Source organism: Alexandromys fortis, unplaced genomic scaffold (genome assembly GCF_014885135.2).
Source record: "Alexandromys fortis isolate MF-2015 unplaced genomic scaffold, M_Fortis_MF-2015_v1.1 scaffold_77, whole genome shotgun sequence".
NCBI classification, from domain to species: Eukaryota; Metazoa; Chordata; class Mammalia; order Rodentia; family Cricetidae; genus Alexandromys; species Alexandromys fortis.
This window is the reverse complement of record NW_026067967.1, coordinates 5,461,279-5,468,135: the sequence shown is the minus strand read 5'-3', so window position 1 is coordinate 5,468,135 and position 6,857 is coordinate 5,461,279. Positions and strand designations below refer to the sequence as shown.

The following is a 6,857-nucleotide window of genomic DNA, read 5'->3' as shown; positions in this document are numbered from 1 at the left end:
ACATACACACAACATACACACAATACACACACATACACACCACACTCAGGTCATCCACCACCATACACACACACACTCACACACACACACAACATACACACACACCACACCACACTCAGGTCATCCACCACCATACACACACACATACACACAACATACACACAACATACACACAATACACACACATACACACCACACTCAGGTCATCCACCACCATACACACACACACATACACACAACATACACACAATACACACACATACACACCACACTCAGGTCATCCACCACCATACACACACACACAACATACACACAACACACACATACACACCACACTCAGGTCATCTACCACCATACACACACACACACACACACACACACACCCCACACATACACACAGAGGAATAACTCTTCTGCAGGACTGATGTATCGTAGAGACAGTTTAGGACGTTGGTCCTAAAATAACGACGGTGTCAAATCGTGTCTGGTTTGGGGCGTTGGGTCCTTAGCAGGCCAGTGAGGCTTACTCATCTCTCTAGCTCTGGCCTTCAGCCAGACCTAAGGCAGCACGGTTCTTCAGAGGGCAGAAGCGAGTGAGGGCTATAGAACGGAATTCCAGATCTGTACCAACATTCCCAGCAGCATCTGCCTGCATCTCTTTATCCTGTCTCCTAGGTGACAGGCATTTCCTGCCTTATACGTCTCTGGTGAGGATTTTCTCATCACCCAGAAAGGCTCCATCAGCATGCGGCTCTGTTTCTTCTCCCTACAAGGGACTGCAGGCAGTTTCCTGATACACACGGTGGTGATTCTCCAGCAAACTTTTCAGGTGTGTTTCCTTCCCTCTGTCTTCAGCTTCAGCTCAGCATCTTCCCTGGTCCCTCTCTAGAAACCTGGGCAGCTCTATACTGCGCTTACCCTGTACCTGTGCAGGCAGACCCATGCCCTATGTAAGGAGATTCTATGTAGCTTATGCTGTGGGATGCTGGAGAGAAGGGTTGGCAAGGGGCTAATGACACCCACCATCCTGTGTGGGAGGGTTCCAGTCCCTTTGCACAAACTCGCCCTCACCCAGGAAGCTCTGTGATTACCCAAGCCCAGAGTAGAGGCCCTGTTGCCCACAATTCTTAACAAAAACACAAACTAGCCCGGAAATGTGCTTTATCAAATCCCAGTTGCCCAGTGTGTTTCCTTCACATTTTTCCCACATCGATAGCCCTTCTACCATCTATAGCCAGCCATTCTACTGTCCGTAGCCATTCTACAACTTTGGCATGGAGGCTGTTCTACCCAAATGGAAAAGTGATTGAGTGTAGTGGTGAACCCAGAACAGATTCAGACAGAGGAGGCAGGAGGGAGAAGGGAGAGAGACAGATTCTGGGGAGCCCGAGTCAGACTGAGGTAGCTGAGGTGGAAAACAATTGCCCTCCCCAGTGTCCACCCCTTGCCCCAGCTGCTGCCATCTTGTGCAGGACTGGCTCCCTTCAGGAAGGTGGCAGACTCAACAGTCCACCCATCTGGGCTCACCTTGCCACCCACACCCATCTGGTGAAAACTGGCTACACACTCACGGTTCCCAGTGACAGGAGGCCCGGAGGCCGCCACCTAGCTCTGTGCTACCCTAGCTCTGCTCTTAAGTCCTCTTTGGATATCAAGTTCCTCACCTAAAAATGGAAGCTTACATTACATTGGTAGCTCTCACTCCCTGCCTGTGACCCATGACAAGAAGTACAGAGTAAGAAATACCCCAACCTGCGGACACACGTAAGGCGAGGTACCTACCAATCTGCTGTGTTATCGAGCAATGCCAACCTTTATGACCAGCCATGGTTCCTCCATCACTGTTCCTGTATTTGTTTATTAAATCGTGACGTAAGTGCGGCGGAGGGAACCCATCAGAACGCAGCAGCAGGGGAAACTGCATCAAATGGAAGCCGGGTCCAGCCATGACGCAGGCGCATCAACCCAGCTGCTACTCAAGAGGTTGAGGCCCAAGGACAGGAAGTCAACCTTACTCCAAAGTCATCATCAGGTCAGATGGCAACTTAGTTTCATTCTCTTTCTCTCCCCTCACATCCCCACTTTCAAATAGAGGGCTGGGTATAGATCTCAGTAGCATACAGTACAGTTTGTTACTGTGGTATGAGGCATGAGGACCTTAATTCAATCCTTAGTGCCAAAGGGAGAGAAAAGAAAAGAAAAAACTCCTCTTGTAAGCAGCCTTCAGATCAAAGGACAGGACTGCATTAGTGCCTTGGAAGCCATTTCCCATTCCCTCCCAAACTGCAGATCCTCCCCTAAGGGTAATCATTCCCCAGACGTCTACGGCACGGATTTGTCTCGCCTGCGTTTGCACTTTATGAAAGGGAATCTTAAAGTTCTGCATCTGGCTTCTGTCTTATAGGTTTATGTTTGTGGGGGTCATTAGCGCTGCTGGACAAGCTGCCCCGTTGTGGGAAGAGACTGCATTTTGTCCATTCAAGGCTGAGTTTGGCATGGGCTTGACACACTTACGTGCAACTCGTGATTTTTATACTATATGCACCCAGGTACATGCATCATCGCATCATGGGTATAGCCCAAAGAGAGGCACCGCTTGCACACCCATGTCCTCGGTGGTTAGCCCTGCTGAATAGCGTTCCAAAGTCAGCACACCAATTCAACTCAACCAACGTGAATGCATTTCCATGGCGTTCCATGGCCACCAACATTAAGTAAAGTCTATCTCTTCCATCTGAGTCTTTCTAATGGAAGCATGGTAGTGGTAGCATTTCATGGTGGTTCCCACGTATAATTTTCTCAATATTAGTGATGTTTCCTTATCTTTATTGGCTGCTTTGCCAGTCTCTTTTCAGAAGTATCTTTTACCCATTGACATTTGCAGATGAGAAGCGACATGTATAGTCATGTGCATAGTCTACAACTCCTAAAAGCCAGGGTTGGACCTAGATCCCACTGCCCAGCAAATTCTGACTCACTCCAATGCCCAAGACTGCTGGAAGCAGCCACTTCCTTATTGTGAGTCAGCAAAACCATATGGATGGAGGGAGCACCCGAGGGCTCATCTCATCCCATCCTCTCCTTCTCCCTCAGCTCAGAATAACACAGCCTCTTTCCCGCTGGCACAGCATGAACAAAACAGGAAGGAGAACCCAGGTGTGCCTCTGCACTGCCCCTCCCACCCACCAGCCGTGCCCTGCAGTGCCCTTAAGTCTGTGTTCTAGGCCTGGCTCCATTCTTAAGACGGCGACATTTGCTGGGTTGGGAAGATGAGCCGAGCAGGATGGGCCCTGGAAACGAAACTATGTGGAATTACTAGAGGAATTACAAAAATTCTGGGGGAGGGGCCTGTGCTCTCGGTGCACAGCCATGGTTAGGATGGTCTAGCAGGGAAGGGGAGGCTGGCGGGGAAGAGGAGGTGCGGGTTTCTGATTGAGAGAACTCGCTAAAAGGTTTGAGCATGGACAGACACCGGCTTCCCCGGTACTTCCCGGGGTTCTCCGGGTCCAACCCAGGTGTCCAGGGGAATCTCTGACAGACAGCAAGAAAGGCTCCACATTTCTGACACCCTTTCATCTCTGAAGTTCCACAAGCCTGTGAAATATGTGCAAATCCCAACAGCAATAAAGGCATATTCCCTGCTCATTGTTCTTAGGGAGGAAAAAAAAAACCTTTATTATAAAGCAAATGGAGACGAAGTTACCTCCTACTAGTGCATATTGAAGAGGCAGGGTGGGGGTGGGGGGAGCCCTGGTAACATTAAGTCATGAATACTCTGAAGTGGAAGAAAAAAGACTCACTTTTTAAAAAATCTTCTTAAGAGGGTCTAAGAATAGTCCTTCAAAGAGTCCTTGAAGTACGCAATTTTAATTTGGACACATGGTAATTTCAGTCTACCTGTTGGAAAAGACAAGAGAGAAATCAGCCATTGTTGATGTGGATCTCTGTTCTTACAAGTGTCAGGGAAGATGCTGGAAGCTTAGGGATGGCGCCGGAGAGAAGGGGAGGGCTGGGCTGGGGAAGCCACAGCGCTGCAGTAGCCCTAAGCCAAGGCAATGTCCTGTCTGAGCAAGTGTTCAGTCCACCTAGGTGGAACGGATGAACCAGAAGGATGGGACAGACAAGGGCTTTTGCCACACTTTGGTACAGAGAGATGCCCTGGAGGCTTGACTTTTCAACTCTGTGGGAGGCTCTGAGTGTACCGTGAGAAACAGTGCTGAAGCCACGTCTGCGGTACCCAGTCTGAAGGAGGGATGCTGGGCCAGCTGTGTCTATGGCCAGAGCCCTGACTCTGCTGCTACCCTCAGCTCTGAGCTGGCTGATTTATGACCGCTGTTGTGCTTAAATCGGACACAGAGACCATTCATTAATTTTTAGTCCTTTTCTCATTCTAATAAGCACCGACGACCATAAATTCCCCTCTAAGTGTTGTTTTGGCTGTGTTCCACAACTTTTGATATTTAATATTTCCTTGATTGCTCATTTATAACTGTTTCATAATTTCTACTGTCATTTCTTTTTGACCCATGAGTGACTTAGTAGTATGTCTGTAAAAATCTCTCGACACAGTTTTTGTTTTCTTTTTAGAAACCCCTCTCATTTCCCTGTTATCAGCTTTTAGCTTAATTGCATTGTGGCGAGAGAATGTGTTCTGTAGGATTCAGACTCCTTGAAATTGACTGGGAAATGGTTTATGAACGAAAATGTAGTCAACTTTTGTAAATGTTTCACGTATGCTTAGAATGTTTATGCATTTTCTGGTGTGATCTCAGGCCAGCTTCTTTTTTCCTTCCTGCCTTTCTATCTTCTTTCCTTCTTTCTCCCTCCTTCCCTCCCTCCCACCCAGGGCCTCATGCAGCCCAGGCTGGCCTCAAACCCACTAAGTAGTTAAAGATGACCTTTAACACCTGTTCTTCCTGCCTCCACCTCTAGTGCTGAGTGGGACTTGAACTCAGGACTTTAGGCATGCTGGGCAAGCACTCCGGCCGCAGGCCCACTCAGAAGCCCTCTCCGCATTTCTACTTCCTTACCCTGGAAAGAGACTGTGAGCAACCCACGGAACTCCCTCTTAAAGGTAACAATGACTCTCAGTTCTGGTGACAATACATCAACAGACAACAACAACAACAAAACAAACAAGAAGACAAGAGAAAGCGGTCCAGGTGGGGCTAGCTTTTGTGATATAATATTGCCAGCAGCATCTTGGGCTCACCACGCACTCGGAGTTTCTAAATAATGACCACATCTGTCATGGGGTCTGAAGCGAAGTCGTGGCGTTGCTCAGAGAAGTAGCTGGTAGGGTACTGTCAATGAAGCTGGTGACGTGGGGCAATACGGTTAGTCCCTCTGCCGAGTACTGGAACCTGGACCTCCCCACCGCTTCCTTCTGTCACTCCTTGCCCAGTTCCGTTACATCTTCTCACTCACTCGAGATCCACCTTCCTGATCACCTCCAAGGCTAACCTCATTTTGAACCCGTTTCCTTCCAAGATTGCATTCTGACAAGGTTTTAATAGACCACTCCAGGAGGTAAATTCAGAGAGACAATCTCCTTGGCAGGTGTAATTCTGGAGCAGGGCTGGGGCTAGGTAGTGGGTGGCAAGCAGAGAAGCCCTGAATTGACTGAGTTTCAACACTCTTCCCTCAGCAAGCACCTTCCTGTGACCTTGTCCCCTCCCCCGTCCCATGCTCTTTTCTCCCCGGAGCTGAGCTGAAAGAGCTGTCTGTATCTCTCTTCTACACCTACACTCTTCACAGATCACAGTGGTGCGGCTCTCACCCTCAGAACAATCTCATCAGGATTGCGATGATGTCACTGCAAATTATCAATTCACGGTGGCATCTCTGAGTCATCTTCGGCAGGAGCCAGCCACCCTTCCGGAAACTGTCCTGCCTCAGCATTTATGCCACCAGCTTCTCCCAGCCCCTTTTCTCTTCTAAGAATCTCCTGCAGCTTGAATTCGGATTTCCATAACTTCATTAGAATCATCTGAGAAAAAACAATGGCCCTAGAGCACTGCTAATTACGTACACACCACGTCCATGCTGGTTATGTGTCTAACACTGTTTTGCTTCTCTCCATACAATAACCACCAGAGGTAGATGTTACTATTTATATTTTCCAGATGAGGAAAGAGAAGCCTAGAAAAGTTTTATAAACTCCTAGGACCACTCAGCTGAGACCTGGCAGATTAGGCGTCAAGCTCCAGTTCCATCTAATCTACATCATGTGGGGTCGGCTGCAGGGGTTCTCACTTCTGTTCCCCTCCTAGCTCTTGGTCTCTGGGATTACTACCGCTCTCCCCCTCCCTGCCCCAGTACTATGCATCCTCGCCCCGCCTCCCGCCACCCCCTTCCCACCTTCTCCTTTCCCTGCCTCCATTAGAAGGCCTCTGGTCTGCAAACCACTCCTTGGTCCAGGCTCTGCTCCTATGTCCTTCCTCATTGCTCTTGCCAAGTCTAGTCAAGGAAACTATTCCCATCCCCCATTGTAGAAAATCTGCACACCAAGCTACCCATTGGGCCCTCTCTTCCCCAGGAATTGCACAGGCAGAGCAGAAGTTTCTCCCCCCCCCCCAAAGTAGTCTACATACTAGAAGCAGTCAAACAAAGGAAAAGGAATTTGTTCTCAGAGAATTTCTTCTTCTTCTTCTTCTTCTTCTTCTTCTTCTTCTTCTTCTTCTTCTTCTTCTTCTTCTTCTTCTTCTCCTTCTCCTTCTCCTTCTCCTCCTCCTCCTCCTCCTCCTCCTCCTCCTTCTCCTCCTCCTTTTGCTCCTGCTCCTCCTCCTCCACCCCTTCCTCCCCCTCCTCCTCCTCTTTCTCCTCCTTTTGATTGTTGTTCTTTATTTTATTCATTT

General features: G+C 48.8%; 1 protein-coding gene across 4 annotated transcripts in view; it reads right to left on the bottom strand.

The window, feature by feature from the left end:
* Tenm4 (teneurin transmembrane protein 4) overlaps positions 1 to 6,857 on the bottom strand; it is a 652,091-nt gene that overhangs the window by 380,610 nt on the left and 264,624 nt on the right. Inside the window, exon 4 of one of the 4 annotated variants that reach the window (XM_050154435.1) lies at positions 3,801 to 3,897. The exons of 2 other annotated variants lie outside the window; for them this stretch is intronic. The gene's annotated coding sequence lies outside the window, so the exon portion shown is untranslated. The remainder of the gene's footprint in view (positions 1 to 3,800; positions 3,898 to 6,857) is intronic. One more of the 4 variants, XM_050154436.1, reaches the window with a different exon arrangement.